This window comes from Rattus norvegicus, chromosome 11, assembly GCF_036323735.1.
Source record: "Rattus norvegicus strain BN/NHsdMcwi chromosome 11, GRCr8, whole genome shotgun sequence".
NCBI classification, from domain to species: Eukaryota; Metazoa; Chordata; class Mammalia; order Rodentia; family Muridae; genus Rattus; species Rattus norvegicus.
Window position 1 is genome coordinate 95,884,374 of NC_086029.1, and position 27,646 is coordinate 95,912,019.

Sequence of the window (27,646 nt, forward strand, 5' to 3'; positions counted from 1 at the left end):
ACTAGCAACTGCAGCACACCCGCCCAGGCCTTTAATATGCAATTTCTGTCCTTGCCATGGTTCTCCAACAAGTCCCCTCCCTCCATGCTCAGGACAGAGAGCTCTTCCCAGCTTCTTATAGTCTGCCCCCTACTACGGAGCTGAAAAACTAGGCATTGTTTCCTCCCCAGGTACCAAAGGAGCAGAATGGCATCCTCCCCAGTATTGGAGCCAGCCTGGGTACCAGGCTCAGAGGTCCCCCTCCTGCGCTGATGTGAGTCCCACCTGAGTGTGTCCATAAATACTGGAAGCTTTTGTCCCCGACAGTCCTGATGAAGAACCTTGGGTCTGGGCACAGGAAAGCACTAGGCCTCCTCTAACCACCACTGACCAGGTCGGGGAGGCTGTAGCTGACACGGCCTTTGTCTTGGCCTTTGTGGGACAAGACAGATGACCCTCCAGTAGGTTGATGCTATCTAGAGGCTGCCAGTCAGACGTGAGGCATAAGCCACCTCCTCCTTTGTGGGCAGGTGCAGGGCATCCGGCCCATTGTGGGCTGCAGCCAACTGTGTACTTGTCCATCCGGCCTTATCGATGCATCAGAGACAGTGGTCCTCTTTGTTCGGCCCTCCCCAGGGGTGGCCTGTCACCCACAGAACCCCTGGTTGAGGAACACAGATAACACCTTAAAGTCAGTGTGGGGAGGGGCATCCCCTCTGCTTTTCAGAGGAGCAAACCAGGTGTCAAGAAGCACTTCATGCTCCCATCCCTTTCTGTGGCTTTAATGGAGCAGAGCCAACAGGACTCCCTGGGATCTCTGCTCTCCTTGCTGGTGGCCTTTAGGGAACGGTTCCAGGGCCTAGCAGGTGTTGTACGAAGGAGCTCAGGCTTACTTCACACTGCTCACAGGGCTCGAAGGCGTCAGGATGAGTGTCTTGCTGAGAGTCTGGGTTTGGGAACCCCAAAGGACAGGAGCTACTGTCTTCCAGTCCTTGTCCTGAAGAGGAAGGGCTCTGCTGGCAAAGAAACAAGGCTGGTTTCACAATGTGTTCAGACACAGGGCTGGACTTCTTGCTTGATGGTTAATGGAGCAGCTGTAACCATAGTTCCTCCAGGAGACCCTCTTGACAGGCTAGCTGGTGCCAAGACTCCAGCCTGGCCTCGGTGGCTGGCTCACCTAGTGCTTCGGGAATTTCTCCAATTCTAACTCCTGACCCTAAGCTGACCCTCCATGTGCTTAGCCTGGGGTCTCAGCCTCCAACAAACATGGGGAAGTGGATGGCCCCAGCTCAGTGCTCCTGAATACACACTCCTCCTCCTCAACCCAGCCTCCACCATTGTGATCCACTTCAGAGACAACACACCTGCCCTGGAGTCTCCTCCCCAGCCACCAAATGGTCCTCTCTGTGGTCTAGGACTCCTCCCAGATGAGTGTAAGTCACAGGCCCTCTCTCAAAGACACAGCACCAAGGATGACTGATTCTGAGTCCCTTACCCTGGAGCTCAGAAGTCAGAGGTGACTACACCACACTGCCCAACCATTCCTTGGGTTCCCAAGACTTCAGCGTGAAAGGGAGGCCCAGCTTTTATGTCCCACACTGCACCCACCACACCTGTGCCCACCACAGTGTGTCTGCCCTCGATCCTGTGACCTTCATCCTTATGTAACACCTCATTCCGACTAAGAGATTTTTTTTGCCTCAGCTAACACGGGCACAAAGCTATGTTTAGAGAGGTCAGGCCGCATGTGCAGCCTGTATTGCCATTCAGCCAAAAGAGCTGAATAGATGGAGTTCCGTAAGGTTCTACAAGGCGACTAGCCTAGGCATAGACAGAGTGGTGACCTCCCGCAGAGAGCCTCTATCTCATTGTGAAATAGATACGTGCTGCGGAGGTGGGGACTTTGGCCCTCCTCTCTTTCTCTCTTCTTTTTCTTTTTTTTAACTGCCTGTTGCTGAGCCCGGCTTTCTCCTCAAGCACCATGACCCCCAACTAGCACCAGAGGGCGCGAGAGATCCGTAAAAGACGCAGAGCTCGGCGCGCAGCAGGCAGATAGGGACGACCTGGCAGTCCACCTAGAGAGAGCGCGGACTGTTCAGACTGCACAGACTGCACTGAGAGGGGTTGGCAGGTCATTCCCTCCGGGGATGGAGAGGAGGGCACTGCGAGGTCGCTGACAGACGCGAAGAAGATGAGTGCAGTCCCCCTTCCTCCTATCCTTTGGCACACTGACAACCGGTCAACCGCAAAGATAAGGGACCTCTTCCGCCAGGCGGGAAGGACGTGGGCCAATCCAGGTGCGACCCCCACCCCATGTTTGCTCCGTAAACATTCGTTGACCCCCGCTGTGTGCATTGTTGTGGGGGGATGGGGGGGTTCTGAGGACAACCAGCGCAGAACTCCTGCCATGTCTATGAGGGGAAAGCCCAAAGACTCAGAAAAAGAGGGTCCAACTTCTCTAGGCCACCCTGGTGACCAGGGTAGCACTGGGGTTCTCCATGAATCTTCTATAGCCTGGAGAAGCCTCGAAACTGGGCTGACCTGCTTAAGGCCACCACAAGAACACCCTAGGAAAGGTGTAGGGGCCCCCCAGACTAGCCACATAGAAGGGGGAGGTCCACACTGCTACCCAGACAGAGCAACAACATTGGGGTGGGTGGCCCATAGCTCACCACAGCGTCTGCGCCCACCCCCAGCGTTTCCGATGGAAGACAGGCGGCAAGTGATAAATCACCAGCTCCCACTCCCACCCACCCAGGGCTAACTGGTGGACGAGAGGCAGCAAGGGCCCGGTGTCCCAGAGACAAGGCCTGGAGCAGAGACAGGAGACGGTCTAGAGCCAGAGGCCTTCCAACACCAGCCAGTTCTTTGCTGGGGTGTCTGAGTTCCCCAGGTACCCTCTCCATAAAGCCCATCTGGAAACCAGCTGAGAGCCATCCCTACCACACTGACCCCAACTTGAGTCGTGTGCAACGCCTGCACAGCAAACTTCAGCTCCCGCGGAAGGACCATAAATCAGCAGGGGGCACTTGGAGTAGTGCCCCCAGTAGAGTGAGGGTCTTTGGGGGTCACTGATCCTAGTGACTAGGCCTGGCCTTGGCTGTGTCTCTCCCTTCTTAAACAGCTCTTGTGGGACCTCCCAACCCCCACCCCTTCCTGGACAGTACAGTCTGGCCTGGAGCCCGCCATACCATGTGCTCTCTATAACGGCTGCACACGCTTTCTGACTTCTTTTCCCCAAGACAAGAAAAGTCACAAGGCGTGATGTGATGTGTCCTCCTTAGGAGAACCCCTGGGAGCTGGCCTGACCCTGGTCCCACAGAACCTGTGAGGATCAGTAGGTCCTCCCCAGAGAAGCTGTCTCTAGGGTTCTGCTGCGTTCAAGAAAACGCCATCTATGCCTCCTTCCATTCTATCTCCCTGTCACCTTCTCTACCTAGAAGGCTGGCTGGACAAAGAGTGCTGAAAGATGAGTCAAGTAGGGCCCCCAGGTGTGACACACACACACACACACACACACACACACACACACACACACACGAGAACACGCACACGCACATGAGCCGAGGCAGGTGTGAAGTCAGCAGCAGTAGGAGAGGCTGATAAGAGCCCAAGGCCCAGTCCTGAGCCCTGAGCTCTACTGCCCATTGCCCCAGTCCCCACAGAGCTCCCCTCGGGGCCCATGCGTGAAGTCAAGGTTACTTGTGCACTAAAAAACAAAACAAAACAGAACAAGTAAACAAACAAACAAAACAACAGATTTCCCCTGTAACTTGTCTCTGAATGGGGTTGGGGTATCCAAGGGGATCCTCCTCTGGAAAGACCTTGGGAACCTGTAAGATTGTGACTGAGAGACACTGTATGACTATGGCTGTCCTGGGTTTTGACCCTCAGAGCAAACCCTCAAGTCAATCACTGGAGACATCTCAGTGGGGATTGAGGCTGGAACTTAGGGCTGGAGCTCAGGTCTTTTGACTTCAAACTGAGTGAAGGCCCGTGCTCCATTCCCAGTGGCCAGCTCCTCCTTCTGCTGGTATACTTCTCACCGCAGTGATCCTGGGGGACTCACCTAGCTGTGTTTGTCTAAGTAAACCAAATGCACAAGGAGCTCTAGACGCAGGCTGGTCCATGTATGGTAGAAAGGTGCAGGGGCACCTTCCACAGAAGCCAGCCTGTCCTCTCTCCACTCAGGGTGTGACTCTGTCTTCTTCTGTATCACGCAAGGCCCTGGGACTAGCTCCATGGGATTACTGAGCCCCCAAGTAGGTAACATAGCACTTAAAGGGCTAAAAGGGGACCATACCAGCTTGGCCCTCTGTCTCCCAGGGTGAGTGAGCAGAACCCCAGAGAAATAACCCGTCACAGCAACCAATTTGTGAGGGTAAACCTCAGGAGCCCATTACTTGAAGGAAAACCATGTGGGAGCAGAGGAGATTCTGTGAGATAGAGGCAGGACCCCAGGCAGTGCTGGCCAGTGGAGCTGTCCAAGGCCTCTGCCGTCTGGGCCACGGGTGTCCCAGTGAGGGGCTTGGAGCTTCTACTTTGAGAAGGTGGCTGCAGGCAGGCCAAAGGCAAAGGAGCTCTGCCTGGTGTTGGACTCTATTGTGATGCACTGAGGTTTGATGGCTGGAGTTTGCTTTGCTCTGTGCTTTGTTTATTTAAAGATGCGGCAGAAGAAATTCCTGCCAGTCTTCACAGACGTGGGGAAGAGGCTTCTGTCTGAGCAGGACTGGGGGCGGAGCACTGACAGCACCTGTCTCAGCTCGCCTGCTGTTGACTGTAGTGTGCATTACGAAGAGGGTACCTGCACACCTAGACTGTCACCTTCCTTCAGAAGTGCAGATTGGGGGCCTGGGCAGGGAAAGCCTAAAGGAAAGCCCAGGACAGCTCCCTGTGGTGGGCTGGGAGAACACAAGAAACCGTGGATGTCACCTGTGGGAGATGTGAGGCAAGACCTATGAGGTAGCCTTGGGTTCTCTGTTTAAGGGTCCCTATTTGTGGGCCTCTGCTCTGTGGACCCCCAGTTAGGGACCCCTGGTCCGTGGATTCCAGTGTCTGTATCTGGTCTCTGCAAACCTATCTTTGGCAGGTACCTGTTTCAGAGTTTCCAGTCTGGGGGTCAAAAGCCCTCGTCTCCTTATTTGGGGTGCCATGATTATTCTGTACATTAGCCAACCACTTCCACCAGAGTGGCTCCGAAAGCCCCTACTCTCAAACCTCTCGGGGCAAAATCAGGAAGGCAAGCCAAAATATGAGAAGCGTGAGCCCCCAGTTCCTAGGGGACGAACACTCATGAAGAGAAAGCTTTGGCCTACATTCACCCACTTACCAGGTCCAGTCCCTGAACCCTTTCCCAGTCCTCCTTCCCAGTTTCACGGCTCCTCCCAGAGGATCCATGAGGTCTTCCTCAAGTCCTCAGGACTGGGCATCTGTACTTGGCTCAGTAGCAGCAGATGACAAGGAGCAGAGACATCCACTGGTGGCAGTGGAACTGCAAGCCGGGAGCTAGTCCACGTGCTGGTGTGCAGCCGTCCTGGAGGCTACCTACGAAGGGACATGACAGCCCTGATCTCTTGTTGTTATTGTCTATTCGGTGGCCAACTGACAGGGCTGGCTTGCCTGCCTCCCTCACCTCCAGTGCTAGTCAGGCCCCAAGGATGAAGATCCCCCAACAGGTCTGAGGCATCACCCATCCTTGTCTGGCCTTTCAGGGTCTTGACACACCCATGTTCTTTTTACCTCTGGGCAGTATGTCCTCTCATCTCCTACCACCCTCCTCGGAGCCTGTCTTGGTAGGTAGGGGTCCTAAGCACATATATGTGCACACACAGCCTCTAGAGCGTCCCCTTCCCTGTTTTTTTCTTCTCTGGGAAAGGTCACATCTCCAAGGATGGGTCAAGGCCATGCAGTTAGCTGAACAGTTAGCCTCTGTGTCCCCAAACATGCTGGTTGGGCTACTATTAAGATGTGTAGGCACAGCATTCGCTGTGTGTCAGGATGTGGGTGAATGCTTTCCCACACACACACCCAAGCCTCATCCCAGGATCTAGATTCACCCACTACATCCAGCAGGCCCTGCCTTGCCACAGTGCACTCCTCAGGCAGCAGCCTGTCCCCACCCATCACCATGTGTATGTATACTCTTGTTTTCTCTGCCTTGTGGGCCAGGGGTGTGATCGTAAATTCTACAGTTGATGACACATTTATCCCTTCAGCGGCTGGTGGTGTGAATTTATGGCTGAACCTCCAGGCTGGGACATCTCCAGGGCAGACACACCTCCAGGCCATACTATTGGGCTTTCTTGGGTGTTATTAAGAGTGGGCCAGAAGAGGCCCTGGAACTCACACGAAGTCAGGCCTAGCTCAGAGACAGAAATCTTGGGGTGTCTGGAGTCAGTGTGAGGCCAGGTCGGTTCTGCCTGGGTATAGCTAAAGACTGAAGTGGCCCACCACCCAGGAGCCTTGTCTGCTGGGGAGGTCCTATCCTCTCTTCCCGTCTCTCCTCAGTCTTCCGAGAGGGAGGTGGGGAGCAGTGTCAGGACTCCAGGTACAGCACATGTGGTAGACTGAGCTCCCTGGGCATTGGGTCTGCCCACCGGCACACTGCAGGGCCTGCCGGAAACAGGGCCATTTGGGTGAGACTGGGGACAGCGTCATTAGCATTAGAGGCAGCTGAGATTACACAGAGAAGAGAGGTGCTGGTGTAGACAGCACAGAGAGGGTTTTTTGTATGTCTGCCTCCGCCTTGGAAATATGGGTAGACTGAGGCCTAGCAACAGGTTCAAGGCCACACAGGCATGGAGTATAGGGCCTAGGGCCCGGGATTCCTGCTCTTTAGAATGTAATGTAAGGTTTGAGAGTTTGGATTTTGTCTTGCTAGATCTGGGGTAGGGTGGCTGCTGCGTTTAAGGAGGAGACAGGTCCTGAGGGGCCACGGCTGGGGGGCAGGAGCCTGGCTGCTTCCCCTCTGACTGTCTGTCTGCCTGTGTGTCCATCCATCTGTGAGCAGGGTTGGGTCTCTAAGGGACCCTTTGTCAGCTCTCAGGCTCCCCATCTCTGGTCCTAGCTCAACCCTCCCACCCACCTCCCCCCACCCCCTGCACCGCCTGCTGTCAGGATGAGCGATGGCCAGGGCCCCTCCCCAGGCCCTCGGCCCCAGGCCTGGTTCCCGCTCATTAGCTGCTGACACTGTTTGCTTTCCTGGGGACGCCCACCCCGTCACAGGCCATTTCTCCTGGTACCCCTTGCCCCAGGGGCCTGCCCAGGGATTTAGGGTGCTGAGCTGCACAGAATGTCAGCACGGGGCAGGACCGGCCCTCTGAGGTGACAGACGGATGGGAGAGAGCATTATCTTTACCTGTGAGCATGAGAAGAGGTATCAAGAGAGGCCCATGGCACATAGCCAGGCCCAGCAGAGACTGGGCCAACTCTAGCAACTTAGGGTCCTGTTGGTGTAGTGGGACACACAGTGCATCTGTGGGAGGGCCACAGTCCGGGGGCGTCTAGAGACAGGTGATGGTCTCCATCTCCCCTGCTTCTAATTCTGTCATTGTCTTTGCGTCTCTCCCCTATGAGATGATCACTGAGCCACTGGCCTCCTGAGGAGGCACCCCACCTCCCACCTAGGGCCCCCATGTCCTCCCCTCTAATCACAGAGCACAACTTGGGGATGCAGGTCCCAGGACTGAGCACTCCTCCCTTGGGCTCCTGGCCCAGAGTGGCCACAGCTGGGCGGCATCAGGGCCCGCAGGCCAGTGGCAGCCGGTCCTTCACTAAAAAATGTGTTTGTGATTTTGGCGGCGGGGGCAGATAACGGTGACGAATGGCTCGCCTGCCCCACAGGGCCCCTGGCCCATCTGGTTTGACTTTGGTCTGTCGGCGAGTACCCTCAGGCCCCGCTCATCCCCTCAAGCGTACCCACGAGCAAGGCCAGGGGCTGGTGTGGGCATACCCAGAGAGCCTCAATAGCCTTCTGATCATTGCCTTCTCTGTCCCTCAGTCATGTCTGTCCCCTCATCATGGGCCTCCCTCAGGTGTGCTCACCTACTGACACTGGGCACTGGCTCAGGTTTACAGGATGATAGGATGGCACAGGCTTAGCAGAGGCCAAGGGCTTGTCTGCTGTGGAAAGTGCTCACCCAGACCAAGGGAAGCTGGGTAAGTCAGAGGATCAAACAGGCCTGAACGGGGGAAGGCAGGCAGGCGGACTGGACTTGGCCCCACACAACACTCATGTGTTCATTGTCGGCCAGAATCACTGACAGGACTGCAGGCTCCCTTAGTCCATGGCCTCCTCATCACTTACTCCCAGGCTTCGGGAAATGCATCCTGGTCAGGCCTGTGCTCATCCAGGGCCAGTGCATTTGGATGTGAGGACACTCCCTTCATATGTAACTTCTCCCTTCCTTGCTCTTTGAGATCTCCATGGTGGCTAGACAGGTCTGGAGAGGTCATCTCTGTACATGAGGTGTCACCATACCACATGTGTGACCCTGAATCCTGACCACAATGCTTCAGCAAACTCCTCCCAGGCTGGCCACTGCATCCCAAGAAGTAGGAAGACACAAGGGTAGTCCCTGTGGGTGTGGCCAGCAGTCTTCCAGTGTTGAACAGGTTCATTCAGTCCTCAGTCTTCCAGGGTTGAATGATGCATTCAGTCCCCAGAAGGCCCACTTGAGCTCTGCCTGCCCAGGACACAGAGAGGAGCTTGACCAGCCTTTGTCAGGACTCCGTGGGAGCTCTAGGACACTGGTGGGTCACCTCAACTGCTCCTGTTCTGGCTGGAGACAGCTGTGGGGGAGGAGGGGGGAGAGGCAGTGTCCTGTTGGACCCCCGTCCCCCTCAGCAGGTTAATCCCTCTGCCTCTGTGTCACATTGTTGAGAATTAACTTTGTTGAAATAAAAATTGGTCTTGGTATTAACTCGGCCTCCAGGATTTTCTCTGGGATCCAGAAGGCTGTAGAGAGTCAGAAGCCCATTCCCAGAGCTGGCTGCAGCTCAGGTTGCAGGGACACCAATGACCTAATCCTCTGCAAGGCTCTGACACAGACCCCCCACCCCCAAGATACTGAGCCTGGTTCCTTGGGACTGAGAAAGCTGCTTCAGCCTCTGCATCCTCAGGCCCTAGCCAGGAAAGCCAAGTTTGGCTGTAGTATGGGTCTCCAGGGGCATTCTCTGGCCCCTACCCTATCCACATCCCTTCACCTTGTCTCTGGGTCACTGGGTCACTACACTGGGCAAGCACAGGATACCCTATCACCTCCACACCTCCAGGTTTGGTCATGACCTCATCTCCACAACCTCTCTGGCCTCAGTTTCCCTGCCTGTGAAAGAAGAGGCTTGTCTGAACTGAGAAGGTGTCAAGAAATACTGAGTAGACAGAGCGGCTAGCCAGGTCCTAGGCAGCTCTTTGGGGTCCAGACAATGTCACAGAGGTGGCTGCTGAGAGAAAACCCCTAGACCTGAGGAAGGCAGACAGCCCAGCAAGCTGCTGTGGCTAAGATCTTCTGAGGGATAGGGCATCAGGAACATGAAGCCCCTCGATGTCTCTGTGCAATCTGTTGGCTACGCAGGTTAAGATCCCCAACTGCCAAACAGTCAGGTTAGGACAGGATCAGATCACGCCGTCTAAAGCTCCTGGAGTAGCTCCTAGTGAGACTTGTCGGCGCTCCTGACAGCAGCTATCAAATTCAGACACAGATGCCCCCCCAGAATCCAGCGTCCAAGTCATTTTGGATCCCAGCGACCTAAGGATACTCATCCCTTACATATCATCTCTGTGCAGGACCTGAACCCAGGTCCTGGTCACTTCTAACAGCTGACACCGTTCACTTCTATACACAGTTGCTTGTGGGATAGAGAACAAACAAACCCCTGTGTTTGGCACAATTCTGTCTTGCTATTACCTTTTGGGGTGTTGGGGGTCAAACCTGGAGCTCTGTGTTTGTCCTCTATCGCTAATGATATCCCCAGAATTTGTTTTTCTACACAGGGCCTCAGTACACGTCCAGGCTGGCCTGGAATGTGTGATCCTCCTGTCTCAGCCAATGCCGATGCTGGGATTACAGTCCTGTAACATCATGATTTACCTTTTAAAATATTTTTTCCCCGTGGTTGGTGGAACCCACCGGTTGGAACCAGGACTGACTGTCTCAATCCATGTATGAATCGGTGGGCAGCTGCTTCCAAAATGAACTCTTGAAGGGACACCTTGAATGATACATTCTCTCTTCCTGTCCCTCTCCCTCCCTTTCCCTCTCCTTTTCCCTCAGTCCCTCCCTCCTGCCATCTCTGGGGGAGCTGTTGCGTCCCATAGGCGACCTCTACTCCTTATAGCCTACACTGGTGAATATGTGAAGCCCTGCCGACCTAAGACCCTGCATCCTGGTAGCCAATGGAAGGCAACGCCTCTGACTGGTGGTCTAGAGTCCTGGTCAGAGCACATCCCGAGCAGTGTGTTTGGGGGCGGATGCAGCCTGGGAATGGCTTGGGCTGGGGGCCTGGGAATGAAAGTGGTAGCCCGGGGGGTACAGGAGTGGACCCAGCTGTTGTAGCCTGGCTCCAATTCCCCCGCTCTGCATGGAGGAGAGTCCCTAGGGCCAAAGCTGGTGGTCTGTCTGAGAGGGAGTGGGGATGTGTGGGGGCTGTGCCTTCCTCCTGGCAGTGGTCCCTGAGGGCATCAGGAGTAGGAGGAACTTCATCCTTTCATGCTAAAGGACAGAACAAGCTGCTGGGGAGACTTTCTTACCCCCAGATTGTGTGCAGCAGGTCTCCCTGCTTTTACTAACTAAATCTCTAATAGCTCTTAATCACACTCTCAGCTGGCCTCTGTGCCAGCTCCTACATGTTCTAAGTGAAGCAAGCATCCCTCTGTCCCTTGTCTGTACCCCCCCAGAGCCTCCCTTCTATACCATGGATCAGGTACCAGCTAGTACCACCCAGATCTTTGAGCCAAAAAGCCTCTCCACCAGAACCATCTGAAAACTCCTACTCACCCTTCAAGACCCTGTGCACTTATACCCCTTGCTTGAAAGTCACTCAGAATACTAAGCCCCATATTAGCCCGGTACCATTTCTTCCTAGTGCCTCTTGTCTGATAGAAGGCTACACACAGGCTTAGGGTACACAGTGCTTCATCTGAATCATCTTTAGCTGAAGATATCATTTGGTCCTGTGGAATCAAGCTTAAACTATGAGGCTTGGTATCAAGACTGTCAGGGCCTGGCCTCCATCAGGGCAAGCGCTGTGAAGAGAACGGAGCAGCAACACAGAAGCTGAGGTGGACTGGTGAGCGGGAGATCCCCCCAGCAGGGGAATGGGAGCCCAGTCAGCTTACCCACATTTGCCTGGCTTCAGTGGAGGCCAGTGGGGCGGAGCCAGGGGGAATCTTACTCTCAAAATCCCTCCTGCCTGCTGCCAGCCCCCAGGGAAGTCCTGCCATGCGGGGAACCTGATATTTTAAGACTTAAAGCAAATGTTTCTGGGGCCCTGAACTGCACCAAGGCGTCCATTTAGCCTCATGGGGGCAGGGCCAGCACAGAGGAGCAGACCCCCACCTGCCGCTCTGTTCCCTGGGTGGCAGTTTCTGACAGCAGGGAGCATGGAGTGCAAGAAACTCCTGGAGCACAGGGGAGGAAGATCTGTGGGGCTTGCAACCTGAGGGTCTCTCTCTCTCTCAGGTCTCCACGCCCAAGTGAGGCAATCAGAAGTCCACTCTGCACCAGGACCAAGTATACAACCAGCTGCCCTAGGCACCGTCAGGGTGAGCACTTCCATGTCCAGGGTTCAGTTTTGAGCTGAGCCTTTGCATCCAGTAAGGAGAGAGATTTGAGATCCACTGTTGATGTCTGTCTTGGTTACAGGCATGAAAGTGGTGATCTGTGTGCTGCATCCTGAAACATAGTGACAGAAACACAAGATAGGATTCTTCCCCTCACTGGGGAGAAAGAATTCCTCCTGGCCTGGGTAAGAGAGGGGCATGAAGCTTTGTCCCTGAGTTCACTTCCTCCCAGGCAGCCCCAAAGGTTAGAACGTAGCATACTGGGAGGAGGACAGTTCATCTCAAGGCAGCCGGAGTTGTGTGGGGGCAGCCAAAACCTAAGATGTTTGTTTGTTTGTTTGTTTGTTTGTTTGTTTGTTTGTTTGAGAAAGGGTCTCACTATGTAGGCCAGGCTGGCCTGGAACTCACAGAGTTCTGCCTGCCTCTGCCTCTGGAGCTCTGAGATTAAAAGGCTTACACCACCAAGACCAGCAAGGATCTAATCTTAAAGTATGTTACAGGACTGGTCCAGCCAGGAATGCAGGGGCACAGCAAAAGAGGAAGGCTACTCTGGGGTTCTTTTAGTATGGACTATATTAACAGTCTCAGCTATCCCAGACCACAGTCCTCAGATCTGGGTTTCTTGATTGGCAGAGTAGTCACAACTCTTCTTGGGCAATTTTCACCATTTTACAGATGGAGAAACTGAGGTCCAGAAAGAGAGGACAGCCTTCCTGGGACCCCCGAGCCAACCTAGCTGTGTGCTCACCTTAACTCTCTGCTCTGACCCATGGCCTGCAGACAGGGCAGAGCTCTGATGGCTGGGGTAGAGCAGAGCACACCCTGAAGAGAAACCTAGCATTCGCACCTCCCTGTGGAGCTCCTGGTCAGTCTGAGCTCAGCTTCCCCACCAGCCTGGTGGATGGACGTCCCTGCTGACCTGGGGCCATTGCTTGCCATCCCTTCTGCCCTTCCACCATTTTCACAACCTGCCAAGCTCAACCATCTCTGTGCCGTCTTCCTGTGCCAAGGGGATAGGCCTGCCACTATTACTGCCTTGCTTGAGGATACATATTCTGTGGTGCTCCTGGGCCTCCGGGCTCCTGGTTCTGAAATTGGTGGAAGGGTTGCTGGCAGGAGGGTGGGAACAGCACTCCCATTGGCCTCTGCTGCCTTGTTCCCTACCCTGGGGACAGATGCTGTTCATAGACTCTGGTCTGGCCAATTGCGCACGGCCTTGAACTTGTCACAGACCAGAACTTGGTGGTATCTGTGGTCACACCTCTGTCAATCTGGAGCCAGGAAAGTGCCCACAGGGGCTCATGCCCACAGAGCCCCTGACTGGAGGCCAGGTGTCCCACAGCAACAATAGCAACCACAGCTGCCCCTTGACACCTCCTTCCCCCACATCGTCCGTTCTTTGTGCCTTGGTTTCTTCACATATATTTAGCAAAGGGCAGAAGCTGTTGGAAGGGAGAGAGGTACTTAGGAAGTTGTAGTTAAGAAAACAAAAAATAGGACTTGGGGATCCAGGAGGAGGAAGTAGAACCCTCTTGGTCCCCTTCAGAGGAACACAGAGGTCAAGAGCCCCATAAGCACCAAGCAGAGGAGACTGAATTAATTAGGACTCCTGAGGTCACTGGGTCAGAGCGTCACGGTCTCCAGAACTGGGACCCTCCCGGAGACCCTACATCCAGGGCACCACTGGGAGATAAATAGCTCAGAGTGGTAGGTGAGGGTAGCAGGCAGGGACAGCACCCGGCCCCGCCCCTTCCCCCATCCACACCCTGTCAGAGCCCCTTCCCTTGTGTCTAGGCCCCTGGCCCCACTTGCACACCCAGACTCCAAACTGGAAAGACGGGCCGAAGAACAAACAAGTTCATACCACAGCCCCTACCTACCCAGGCCTGTGTGGGCAGGGCCAGGAACTGGGTTCCTCCTTTTGGGGTCCCAGCAGCCTAGTAAGAGGGGCAGACTGCCTGTCCATGCTGGTGTGTCCTACCTGTCAGCCCCTGTCCAGCCATGCCGAGCCCCCTGATCTCTCTTCCTCAGGATAGCACCCTGGAAAACAGGAGCGTTCTTCCCCTTGGGACCTCCTGGGAAGGAGCTGCTCATCACAGAGCTGTCCAAGAGACATCAGAAGGTCACTGCAGCTAGACAAACAGGACCAACTCTTCAAGACTCTTATCAGACCATAGTCCCTGTGGCTCCTTCCTAAGGCTCAATTCTGGCATTCAGACACATGGTGAGCATAGAGCTAGGCACATGACAGGAACTGAACAAGCACCTGGTACTCAGCAAAAACTCCCTTCAGAGCAGTCTGAATGACTCTTGCCTCCGGCCGTCCACATTTGCTCCTACAGAGTCAATTGAGACTTCTAGACCCTACCATGCCTCAGGCTACCTCTGTCTCTGTCTCTACCTCCCCAGTGGCTGTCATCGCTGCACCAGGGTCTTGGCACACTTAGAAATCAGGATCCTTCCAGACCTCAGTGGTGGTTTTCAGTGTATTTAACAATCCAAGCTACAGAGAAGAGAAGAGCAGGCCTATGCTGGGAAGACATGGAGCTGAAGCCACGGATGGGCACGTCCTGGGCTTGGGAGGCAGGGCTGACAAGACCTAAAGTCCAGGATGTTGTCTGAGAGTGGACCAGGCCAAACTGCACTGTTTAGAGCCCTAATCCTAACCCAGTGACACGGAGCTCAGAAGACCTTACGTCCAGTCTGGAGGCTGGAGCACAAGTCCAGTTACACTGGCCAAGAAGTGGAGGTGGCCGAGGGGCTCAGGGTTGCTGGGAGAGGTGGGGGATGTGAGCAGCTGCCATGGAAGAGGGAGAGGACAAAATCACAGGGCGACAGGGGGCTTGAGGAGAGAGGGGTCAGGACGCTCCAGAGTAAAGGACAGAGGAACACTGGGCAGTACTAGAGACAGGACTTCAAGTATGCTCAGTGGCAGAGCTTGACTGGTTGGCCAGGTCTCTTCCCATGAGACCAGAATGTGGCCAGCCACAGCGGCCAGGACAGTTTGCTGTGCTGGGTGTCCATCCTTCCTAAGAAGCTGTCAGCAGCCTAGACATGGGGCATGGGTGAGTGGGCAAGACGGGCACCAGGCTGTCCTGTGAGGACACAGAGCTCTGCCCTCAGCCTTGCCACCGGACACTCACATGACCTGTGCCTGGCCGCCTGCCCGCCCACCCACTCTGCTGCCAATCAGGATGACTATCCTCCTACCACACCTGCTCGTGGCTGACAGAGGTCTCTATTCCAGGCCAGCCGCCTGCTTGGGTTATATTTAGGCCACAGGGGTGGTGCTGAGCTCCTGACCCCCTCTTGGGGCCCAGAGCCGGGCAGCTGGACTGGGCTGACTGCCCAAGCCTGGCCTGGTGGCTCAGGAAGAGTGCTGAGGCCCGGTGACTGCCTGAGGTTGTGCCCCCAGTACCTCACGCATTGTTCCTTAGCTAATGGACGGAGAAGGGCCTGGGATCTCGTTGTTGTTCATGTGGGAAAGTAAAGCCTGAGCAGGGACTGGGCCCTAATTCACCCATGGAGCTTGAGCGGGATGACTGTGGAAAATTCAGGGGGCACAGTAAGACTGGGGAGCTAGGAGGACAGCCAGGGGCTGGGCAGACAGTGCAACTGTTCTCTCCTGGAGCTCCCTGCACCCTTCTGGGGGGGACCCTGACCCCAGCCTGTCTCATAGGATGCTGCTAGGCAGGAAGTGATCCTCATAAGCCACACTGCCTCTGCTGGTGCACAGGGACACTCCTTGATCTGACTCAGGCCTTAGATCTGACTCCGTTCTACCAGCCTGAGCCAGAGCTTAGGTTTCCTGCCCTCGTGCCAGCATGGAGGATCAGCGTGCCCCATCACCCCAAGACTGGTAGATATGACTCTGAAGACTTCAGACCCGAGGGCTTCTGTGAGATCTCTTGCTATAAACCCAGGCAGAGTGGATATGATCAGGCCCCCATGCTGGGTTCCTAGCCATCTGCCGTATTCCTGCACACATGCCCGGCTCTGGAGTCATCTGCCACTGTACTAGTCACAGCTCCGGAGAGGAACAGAACTGATAGAATGAATATGTGTCTATGCCTATACAGTCTAATAAATAAACATGCCATCTATCAAATCGGCTTACTTCAAAATAGTGACAAGGGCTGCTCCACACCTGAGAGGCCAGAGCCCCAGCAGAGGGAGTAGTGGCTGTCACACACCGGAGAGGGTGACAACCTGATAGACTGCCCTTTGTTCAGGAGGCCACGGGTCTCGAAGTCCTAGTTCTGGGAAATTTCCAGAAGAACTGCTGGCCCTTAGTGCACTTCTGCCATCAGGAGAGGAAGTAGCAGCAGCAACAGGCAAATCCCCTCTGGAGGAGATGGAGACCCTGTGCAGAAGAAGGTAGGGAAGCTTCACTTGTCAGACAGCTATCAGAAGGCACGGCCAACACTGGGGAGGCGGGTCTTCCCACACCAATTAAAGCAGTCAGGACGGCTCCTCAGGTGGAGCATCCTACTCAAATGTTTGGGGTTTTTGTTTGTTTGTTTTTGTTTTGTTTTGGACAGGGTTTCTCTGTGTAGCCCTGGCTGGCCTGGAACTCACAGAGATCTGCCTGCCTCTGCCTCTGAAGTACTTGGATTAAAGGCCTGGGAGACCCTGCTTGGATAATGGTAGTTTGTAGCAGTTGTCATTAAAACAGTGTGTCTCCTAGGGGGCGTGGCACTCTGCGCTCCTGAGTCTGGCCAGCTAGGAAAGCAACAGCTGTACAGACTGTTCTCTCTCTGTCTTGAACTCACAGATCTGGCCAGAGACCACCATCCTGCTCAACTGTCAGTTCCAGCTTGGCAGGTGTAAGTGTGTGTGTGTGTGTGTGTGTGTGTGTGTGTGATACTCACAGTTCAGTCCTCTCCCTCTCCCCAGCTTCCTGCCCTGTTGACCCAGGATCTGAATGAACGTCTGGGTCCCAGCCTTAACTCTTCCCCCATCACAGGAAGCACATCACGGGGGGACTGGGGGACCACAGGGCACGCAGAAGGCATTGAGGCCAGGGCCAAGGGCTCTTGCCGGAAGTGGCTGCCCTACCCTCTGAGGTTCAGGAAGTAGGGGTCTCCGAAACTTCCTCTGGGCCAGACTGCCTCAGTGGAGTTGAGCAGTGGAGGGTCAGAGGCCCGGCTGCAGCTGCCCCTTCCTCTCCAGCCAGCCGCCAGCTGGGTGGCCTGTATGTATGGGCTGGGAAGTGGGGATGCGGGTGGGTTCCTTGGGCTCTCACAGTTGACCAGCAGTCAGAACCGGAATACTCTAAGCTCGGCATGAGCAGAAGAAGACGGGGGAAGGGCTGCCTGAGCCTGTGTGCTTCCTGCCAGACTGGTCTCATTCTCAGTTTACCTATCTGTACAGCAAGGACTCCATCACTATGGGGAGGGCCAGAGGGGCTGACATGGAACTAGAAACTTCATAGGCAGTGGCTAGGTCTGGGAGGCATTTCAGCCCAGGCCCTGCTCTTGTGCTCACACCAACACCTTCCCCCATTACCCTCTTCCTAGGATCCCCTCCCCAGGACTCCCTCTCCAGGGTCCCCTCCCCAGGACTCCCCTCTCCAGGGTCCCCTCCCCATGTCCTCTCCCCAGGACTGAACTCCACATTTCCCTCCCTGTTGCCAAGCCTACCCCATAATCACAGCACTAAGAAGCCTGCTTGGGCTTTACTGGGGCCCGGGCAGTGTGTGCTCACATGTGTAGCTGTGAGTGCAGGCAAAGGCCTGTGGGGGGAAACTCAGCCCGAAGGGCCAAGAGTGTCCTGGGGCAATAGTGGGAGCTAGGCCTTGAAGGACCACACTTGTCCCTCAGTTGCAGAAGGGGTCTTGAATAGAATTCTTATATCCCATTGGAGATGGAGACTGAGGGAGCCCCCTGGCTATCCACCCTGGAAGAGTCTCAGAATGAGTGGATCCTGCACCTCAGCTCATGCTTGCTCCTGTGTGTCTGAGATGGCCTGCCCTGGCCCACACATGACGAGTGTCTGTCCATCAGCACGGCCAGCCGCTTTGGCCATCCATCAGCAGTCAGCAGTCACAGGAGGAGCAGCCTGTTTGTTTTGCCAGATCTGTGCCGCTCCCTGGGGCGGGGCCAAAGGAAATGCCATTTTCTGCCTGGGGTGCAGGGTGGACAGCAGGAGGGGGGGGCAGGCAGATAGCAGGAGGGGTGGGAGCACCCGGGGAAGGGCCAGGCTGGGCTATGGAAGAACCCCTGGCTAATCCAAGCTCCATGTAGATGCCCACAGTCTTACCCTGTTCTGTCCCTTCTAGAACAGGAATGAGTGACACCGAGCTCTCTTGTTTCCCATGGTGGCTGTCTTCAGCCAGGTCACTCACCCCTGTTCCTGGCTACCGGGTAGGGTGGACTCAGGTGTCAGCTGCCACCAGTTAGGGGGGTGTCTCTGTATCTGAAATCCAAGATGCTTGATCCTAGCTGTCTACACTGGCATGGGAGCTACTCTGGGGATGGGGACTGAGACAAAGACTAAATGTTTTGGAGAGGTGGGGCCTACCAGAAGCTTTAGAAGGGCCTGAGCACTGACCGGGAGGCACCCAGCCTTAAAGGATACATGAGGCTACATTAGCAGGGGTAACGTATGCAGTGAAGAAGGTGGTATCTGGAATCCAGGAAGCTAGGACATATGGACCCTGGAACAATGTCTGCCACATCCACACTTGCTAATTCACCCACCACCATTTGTATTAAATGAAGATTCGGTTGGCAGGGGCCGACATCTGTGGTGTATGAAGCAAGTGTTATGTAGTGTGCTGAGGTTAAAATGATCATTTCAGTTCTTTTCAAGACTTTTCTATTTTTATTTGATGTGTATGACCTTTTGTGCGTGCGCACACACACACAACACATACACACACACAAAAACACACACATACACACACACACACACACACACACACACACACACACACACACACACACACACACACGAGACCAGAAAAGGATGTTGGATCCTCTGGAACCTGGATTACAGTTAGGACGTGCGATTTGGCGCTGGGAACCCAACTCTGATCCTTTGCAGGGTCTCTAACTGCTGAGCGGCTCTCCAGCCCTGTTTGTTCTTGAAATGGTTGTTGAACAATAGGCTGGGGCTGGTGTGTGTGTGTGTGTGTGTGTGTGTGTGTGTGTGTGTGTGTGTGCACAACATACGCTGACACATGTGGGGATTGGAGATTTTCGGGGTTTTTGTTTTTATTTTAAGATGAAATCTTACTGCGTCGCTTGATCTGATGTTGAGCTTCTGGACTTGAGGAACTTCTCAACTCAGGCCCCTAGGAAGCCAGGGCTACAAGGCTCCCATTTCTGGGTCCAACCTGGGATGTTCTATCTTCTTCCTTTCTTTTCTTCCATTGCAACGTTGAAAATCGCCCTTCATGTGATCATACTACACACTGCCAGTTCTGGGCTACCAAGGACAGTTTATGTTCAGTACAAATGAGACCCAGAGTTGGCGGTGTCTTGGCAGACATTGATGAGTCTCTGCTCCTAGGGCAGATGCTGACACTGGGAGCGGAGTTGGACCGGTGTCCTCTAGCTGGTTCTGTTGCTAGGATGCAAATCCAAGAAGGGCCGGAGTCAGGATGATGCCTGTTCCCTTAGCCCCCCATGACTCTGTGTCCTACTGCCCACAGGGAAGGAGGGCTTTCAGGAAGCATACCTTTTCGTGCAAATCTTTAAGAACATTCTTCTCTTGGACCTGAACTGCTTTGATTGACAGGAAGACAGTCTTATGATAGCTTTGCAGGTGTCTACCCTGTCTCGTCTCACCAAACTAAAAACTACTGTCAAAAGCACAGGCAGCAAAAATAGACAGAGGGGATGTCACCAAGCCAGAGACCATTGTACAAATGAGGAGGCCAGAGCAAAACACAGGGCACTTATACTTCTCCATGGAGGGGGCAGAAACCAAAGAGCTCAACAGCAAAACCAAACAGCCACCCAAACCCTCCACTAAGCCTCTGAGAGCCCCTTAGAAGGCTAAGGAGAGGGCTGGGAGCATGGCTCGACGTGTAGGGCATTTCCCTAGCATGCACGAAGCCCCAGGTACCATTTCAAGGACTGCAGTGGAAGCAGGCACAGCAGACACACCTAAAACCCAGCACACAGGAGGTGGGGACAAGGGGAATCAGAGGGTCCAGATCATCATTCTTAGCTACATAGTAAGTTCCACCCCAGCCTGATACACAAGAGATCCTGTCTCAAACAAACAACGAACATGTTGACTACCTCTCAAAAGAGACAAATACATGGCCAGTATCTCTAGCACCAAACACCCAGAATAAAGGTTATGAAGAAAGGTGTCCCTTACATGCTGTCGACCAAAATGAAAAGTAGTTCTAGTTGGGCGTCGATGGAGCATGCTTTTTTTTTTCAATATATAAATCTTTTATTGTCCCCAAAGAGCCCAAATTGTCCTTGTGATCAGGATCTTGTTTCTGGAGCTGGGAAACTGAGGTCTCACTGGTCAGCCTGCTACACGGTTCCCCTTCTCAGATACACAGATGCCATCCCAAAACTTCCTGATAGCCTTGTTTTTAACTGTTGTAGCTTGTTGAATCAGAGCCTGAATTTGAAACAAATTCGATATCATTTCCTTCAAGGATTAATCCATCCTTCTGGGCTTGAGACACAGAACAAGCAGCACCTGTCCTCATCTGAACCCTGCGGATGTATTCTTCACCCAAAAAAAATTTCGGATTTCAACCACAGACCCATTCCCCTGAATAACGACGTTGATAGGGAGGTGAGCATCCACAGACCTCCTCTTGTAACGGAAGCCCAGTGTCACACCCTTGAGCATGTTCTGAACGTGACTGCAGGTGGCCAGTTCCTTTCTGTTGCCCCACCATTTGTTAACACTGTCTTTCCTTTTTCTTTCCAAGGAGACTCAGCTCCACATAGATGTGATTGAAGTCCCTCTGCAGAGTTCCCCTGGGGCCCTTCACAATGACTGTGTGCCCCTTCAGAATGATGTTGACATTTTCTGGAATGTCGACAGTCTGATTGCTGAGAATGATCTTCATTCACGCAGTGGACGGGGCGAAGAGAGTGATGGTGCGAGCTTTTAATCCCAGCACTCGGGAGGCAGAGGCAGGCAGATCTCTGAGTTCAAGGCCAGTCTGATCTGCAGAGTGAGTTCCAGGACAGCCAGGGCTACACAGAGAAACACTGTCTTGGGGGTGAAAAAAAAAGTCTATCCATTAGGGGAAACAATCTGAAGTTTCCTTAAAAAATTAAGAACTAAACTCCCATTTAATTCAGCAGTCTCCAACCAAAGGAAATGAAAGGTGTTGTCTGCGTGTGCGTGTTTATGAAAGTGCTGTCCATGATGGCCCGAACATAGCAACAACCTGAGAATCCACAAATGAGGAGCAGAAAAAGAAAGTGCAGTGGCAGACAACTCCTCCATTAAAAATACTGAGATCCAGCCTGTGCTTGGTAGTGCTTGCCAGCACTTTGGATATGGAGACAAAACAGTCACTAGTCTCATGGTCGTTGCCAGCTACACAGGAAGCTGAAGCACAGCATGCACCTCTGGAGACTGTCTCGTCACACACTGGGCTGGCTGGAGAGAGAGCTCAATCAGTCAAGTGTTTGCTGTGCAAACGTGAAGATCTGAGTTCAGTCCCAACACTCAAAATTAAACAAACAAACAAACAAAAAAAGGCTGCTGGAGAAATGGAGACGGAACCTTTAGAGCTCAGTGACCAGCCAACATATCCTAATTGGCAAGTACCAGGTACTGTGAGAGACCCTGTGTCAAAAAGGGAAGTAGATGGCTCTTGAGAAGCATGCCTGAGGTTGACCTCTGGCACTGACATTCATACACACACACACACACACACACACACACACACACACACACACACACACACACACACAATCTCCTTTTACCAGAGTAGAATGATAGGAAATCAAGGGACAAGCCAGCACAGGAAGACAGATTCTACCTGTTCTCACTCACAGTCTAAATGATTATCATCTAAAGAGTAGAATGCAGGTTGTCGGGACTGGGGGAGTTGAGGGAGAGCTGGGGAGACGCTGACCAGGACATGTGGTTACACTCACACAAGAGAGGGTGAAGGACAGACCTTCAGGGTAGCCAAGTACTTTAGCTCACAAGTCATATTCTTGAAAAATGCCAAAAGAGAGATGTCTAAGTGTCCTAGAAGCACCGTATAACTCTTCAAGGTCATGCCCTTGCTGTCTGCCTCTGACAGTTTCCACAGTGCTCACATATACACCTTGGTGAGCTGGTATTGCACATGAGAAACACGTACAATCTTACCTGCCGACTTAAACAGTAAATCAGTTTGAACGCTCCAAATGTAAATAAAAAAAAAATTAAACTCCAGCTGCCCAGAGCAAATGTTTCGAAAGTAAGTATGCAGTTGCAAAAGCGCCCTGCGAGGTGGGTGTGACGGCCATGCAATTGGCTATGCACAGCTCCAGTGGGAGTGTCATGAGCTACACTGAGGCCTCTCTCTCCTGTGCTGGTTTGAGGGTTCTGGCGCAAGAAGACCCATGGGCTGGTCCTATCTCTACTTGAGCAAAGGGTGACTTTCCCGATCCACAGGCCACACAGTTCCAGCTCCACCTCATAAGAATTGCCTTAACAGGCCTCAGGGGCCACTCACCAAGACACCCAGTTCTTTTGTTACACTCCTCAGATGTGAGCCAGGTCCCTGGCCTTGGTGTTTGGTGGACCTTGAGCTAGCCAGGAAGGAAAAGTGAAAGACTACAAGCAAATGCTGTGTGGGAAGAGCTGTCCTGAAAGTCAGGGAGCAGAGCATGAGAGCCAAGGCCCCTCAGCCACAGGAGTACAAGCCCAAGACCTGCTCATTTGACCATGGTAACAGGTCAGAGAACCTAGAGGGGACTTAGGACCAGGAGTTTAGTCTACATGGGATCCAGGATCAAGGAAAACACAGAAAGTCCACATGGTGTCATCCAGGAGCTCCTGCCTAGACTGCTCCCTGCTGTGGCAGCAAGGAGTGCTCCCTCAGTTTCTCCAGGCGCCCCCTGGCCTTTGGATTAGTGGGCACTGTGGTTGCTCCCAAAAGCCTCAGGGCCTGCTTGTTCCTGGCCAGTATGAGACAACCTGACTCCCGCCCGCCTACACATTATGGCGTGGCTTCTGGTCACTGGGTCCTGGCAGACACCATGAAAAGAGGGGCTGGACCGTCTTCAGGGCTCCAATAGAGGCTCCTGTCCATCTGTCTGTCTTCCTAGGACATCTGGTATAAGGATCGTGCCTCCATGCTGCCTTGACCGTCCCTCCCTACCATCCTGCCAGCTTTATTCATCTCCTTTCAGACTCTGTTTCCCCATCTCTGGGAGGATCCCCTGGGAAAAAGACAACCAACTAAGTGGGGCTGTCCCCTCCATCCTAACCCCAGTGTTGGGCTGGCTGTTGAAGCTTGGGGGGTCCATGCCTGACCAGAGGCCCCTCCCCCTCCATGTGTCAGCCTCACACACATACCCCACACCACCTCAGAGCTTCCACAGTTTAGTGGGGACCCGCATGGGGTAGTGACTTCTACCAAAGCAGAATGGACCCAGACTGCCTTGAAGACCCCTGTGCACGGTTGTGTGACAGGTCCTCCCAGCTGAGAAAATCTTTGTGAGAAAATGTGTGGTAAAGAAGGCAGAAGCAACTTAGCCCAGGGATGATCCAGGGTACTACACTGGCTAGGGAGAAGGCACCACAGACGGCTCTGGCCTGGGGCCCCTGGGCTGTCAGGCCAGTTCCCTGTCCCACAGCTGTCTCAGCTCCCGTCTCCCCCACCCGCCCCAGGATTCCTATTTCACTGAAGAGATTAAGACCACCTGGCAAGAGCCCCCTCCTGATAGCCTGCCCTAACCCCAGCCCCCCCAGCTCTGTAGCCCCTCCCCCAACCCATCTTTCCCACCCCCACATTCCCACAGAGCCACTACACCCTGTCCTGCTGTGGTCCCAACACCACTGCCACCTGATGGCTGCCTTGAGTTACCTCCACATGAAGCCAGGCCATCCCCTGACCATACAAGCCCCAGGCACCTACCAAGATACCTCAGCCCAGGCAGTCACCAGTAGCTGTCCCTGTCATGGATCCTGTTCACTGACTGCCCAGGCTCCTGCCATTCTCAGCAAATGGTTGAGGGGCAGGACCGGCTGGTACTGCCCTGACTTGAGGTGCTGAGCCTGGGTTCAGCCTAGCAGGCCTGGAACCTCAGCCAATTCAGACTCAGGTGAACGCAGGAAGAACCTTACTTAGTTAGCTCTGGGAACCACAGCTCTGGGCTCCCCCATTTGTTTGTTTTTGAGAAATTCCAAGCTAGCTCAGCAAAGCCCCAGAGAAGGGATTTGTCAGGGCCTGGGTGGGGCTGGGACAGCTCTTGGACCTGGGAAATGCAGGCTGTATTGTTACTTAGGGACCAATGGTAATTGAGCAGAGGGTGCCTAACTGGACATTCCTTGGGTGTACTCCTGGGACCCCAGGCCAGACTTGAGCAGTGTGATGCAACCAGTGGTCATCTCAGAGTGCTCAGGGACCAGCTGGGACATAGGAAAGCCCAAGGGTGACATCAGTGGTGACATCAGCAGAGGCAGGAGCTTGATCTGTCTATTTCCTGGGGTCTGTGGCATTGTTTCCAGGTGACAACACAGAGACCAGGGGCCCAGCATAGTATCTACCATGGTGAGCATCTCACCATGGGGTTTTGTCTCACAAGTGAGCCATATCATTCTCATGGCTCCTCTGCTCTAAAAGGACAAGAAGATAGGGCCACTGTCTCAGGGAGTGACATCTTTTCCTTCGGGATAGCATTCCAGGCCTTCCCCACATCTGTATGGGGTGGTACTAGCAGGGCTGGCAGAGCCTGGCCAGCACACTTGCCCCCCACCAGGGAGTCTCTGTATCTCTCACGCTATATCCAAGCCTCTGTTCCCATCGTCCAGAGTGTCATTGGCTCCCCTCGGGCCTGTGACAAAGGGACTCCATGCATCTCGCCCATTGGACTCTTCTGTTCTTTTATCCTCCCTGCTGTGTGACAGCAGCATCCCTGTGCTTGTGAAAGGCTAGACAGCTTAATCTCCAAGCTAGCGGGAGCTTCCTGAGAAAGTAGAGCCAGGGAGAGGGTGGAGATTTGCCTGCACAGGCTCTGGGCACACAGACTCAAGACATCAGACCAAACTTCTGGCCAGAGACCATGCCAGTGGGGAAGTCAGAGTCCTGGAGGCAGAACAAAGCGCGGGGAGGACAGGGGGAGGCAAGAAAAGTGCTTATGAGGAAAAGCTTCACCACAAATATAAGAATTTCTCTAAGCAGTTCAGCTCTGTTGCTGCAATGAGTATGAGGATCTGAATTAACTGCCCGCATCTCAAAAGAAGGTGCAAGTTTAGCTGGGTGTGTGGAAAATGCCTACAACTCCAGCACTCAGGTGTCGGAGTCAGGTACGAGAGTTCAAGGTCACCCTGGCTTCACCATGAGCCCCTGCCTCAAGCAAAACCAAAGTGCTCTCTTTTTGGGGGACTATGAAGATGCTCCGTGTTTAAGAAGACTGGCTGCTCTTGCAGGAAGCCTGGGTTCAAATCCTCGAAACCACATGGCGGCTCACTGCAGCCTGTACGTACGGGAGATCTGACCCGCCCTTCTGACTTGCACAGGAACTGTGTGCGGGGCTCGCACGAACACACAAAGACACACGTGCACGGACATAAATAAACTAAATTTATTGAAAGATATTCTCCGTGCGTTTATCTAACTTTAAGCATCTATAAAAAAGACAGTATATTCAGTAATCGCCAGGATTCTAGGCCTTCAGAACTGGCTCCCTTACCAACGTATCAGACTCAGGATAGCAGCTTAGCATGGATAGTGCCTTCCAGGTGGACCCATTCTGAAGGGTCATCTTTTACTGGTAGGTTCCCCTGGGTTACTCTTCTAGTAACGTAGTGTTCAAGACACTGACCTGGACAATAAGCCCTCCCCCCACAGTCCATCACCCGACTGTGTTACCTTTAGCGATCAGCAGATGCGCATGGACCGATATATTTAATTCTTTCCTTACCGCACAGCCGCAGGCTCTACAGGGGCAATCGAAAGTCCACTTAAGTTTCCAGAACGTGTGTCAGTACCAGTGAAGACCAGTTACAGCAACCTACATGGGTGGCAAGCCTGCACGTGTGATCAGATCTCTGTGTGTGTGTGCGCGCTCTGGGAAAGCGTCTGCATGTCCAGTGTGAACATGCATGAACGCGTCCCTGCACTCGTATGTTTTCATCCCCATTCAGTTCTGTGCGTGAAGACAGTTATGCCAATGGTGGCATACATTATGGGTGAGCATGCTCACCCATATATGTAGTCATGTTCAAACAAGTGCTCCCAAGTGCTCCTGTGTGGCAGTATGTGTACTGTTGGGTACTCTGCAGACAAGAGGAATCTTGTATGATTTTTGGCAAGGCCTTCCGGCCACTCACCCTGAGTCAGCATACCTCCTAAGAGCTACTGGCTCCTTCTTTGGACAGTAACTCCTGCTGTGTCCAAAAAGGGGAGGGGAAGAGGCTGTTTTCCTCAGCTGCCTGCTCCCCTGACCTTTTCCTGCCGCCCCCCTCCCCAAGCCTGAACCTAGGTCCTCAGAGGCCCTGTACCACACCTCTGCCTGACAGTACCTGGGGTAAGGGGCTCTTATGGCTAGAAGATGGACAGCGGACTCCCCATGTGGCTGGCTTCTTCCGCCAAGTGGGCAGCTAAATCAACAGGCTCAGACCCTGGCTGTCCATCAGTCTGTCTGCTTGTTTGTTTGTTCTAGAGTTGTGGGGACTTCTAGCCTGCAGGGGGGCCTGGTGACCTGGGAAGTTAGTAGTGCCCATCCAGCCTGACCCTCCTTCTCCCCAGATCCTCTCTGGACATCTTGCTGGACACTTACTCCAGAACACAGCAGCCATGCTGCTGTATGGGAGGCAGATAGGGGCAGGAGACCAACAGTGTGAGGCTGTCCTCTCAGCTGAGGTGAGGGCCCTGTCTTCACCCATCTCATTACCTTGCCTACGCTTGTATCTTCTGTCCCCACTTGTCTATGTTCAACCTGCAATCGTCAGTGCCTCAGGACCTAGACATTCCAATGGGTCAGCATTTGCCTTGAGACAAGAACCAGGTGGCTCTGGGCACAGGAAGAGTCTCAGGGGAAGGTGGAGCCAGCAACATCAAGGAAATCAAACCACCAGGCCCTTGGCAATCTACAGGCTTCACACAGGAAGCTGTTTCTCACTCTGGCCAAAATCCTGCCCTAGCCAAGCCACCAGGACAGCTCCTGGATCTCCTCTGGGACACCCCACTGTAGGTCTAGGGTACTGTCCCCGATTTCCAGGAACCCTATGTGCTGCAGTCTGCCATATTCCACAGTGCTGAGCCCTGGTTCTGGGAGCACTAAGGGCATCTGGGTGGGCTTGATGGGTTTCAGAATAGGAAGGTACCAAGAGAGGAAAGGGTCATAGACCAACAGGAGAACTTGAGTTAAGAAAGGGGTCAGCTGGGCTGTTGTGGCATCCTCCTTTCATCCCAGCACTCTAGAAGCAGAGGCAGGAGGATCTCTGCGTTGGGGACCAGCCTGGTCTACAGATTGAGTTCCAGGACGGCCAGGGCTACATAGAGAGAACCTGTCTCAGAAAAAAAAAGAGAGGGAGGGAGAGGAGAGAAAAAGAGAGAAGAGAGGGGAGGAGAGGGGAGGGGAAGGAAGAGGAGGGAAGGGGAGGGGAGGGGAGGGGAGGGGAGGGGAGGGGAGGGGAGGGGAGGGGAGGGGAGGGGAGGGGAGGGGAGGGGAGGGGAGGGGAGGGGAGGGGAGGGGAGGGGAGGAGAGCCTCAGGGCGCACCGTCGTCCC

The 27,646-nt window shown here is 53.9% G+C and overlaps 1 long non-coding RNA gene across 1 annotated transcript; it reads right to left on the minus strand.

Annotated features, from left to right (window-relative positions):
• Positions 1–749: 749 nt before the first annotated feature.
• LOC134481101 (uncharacterized) lies at positions 750–2,330 on the minus strand. The gene is made up of 2 exons (XR_010056332.1): positions 2,043–2,330; positions 750–992 (listed from the first exon to the last, which is right to left on the minus strand). It is a non-coding gene; the product is annotated as an uncharacterized LOC134481101 (long non-coding RNA).
• Between the last annotated feature and the right edge of the window lie 25,316 nt (positions 2,331–27,646).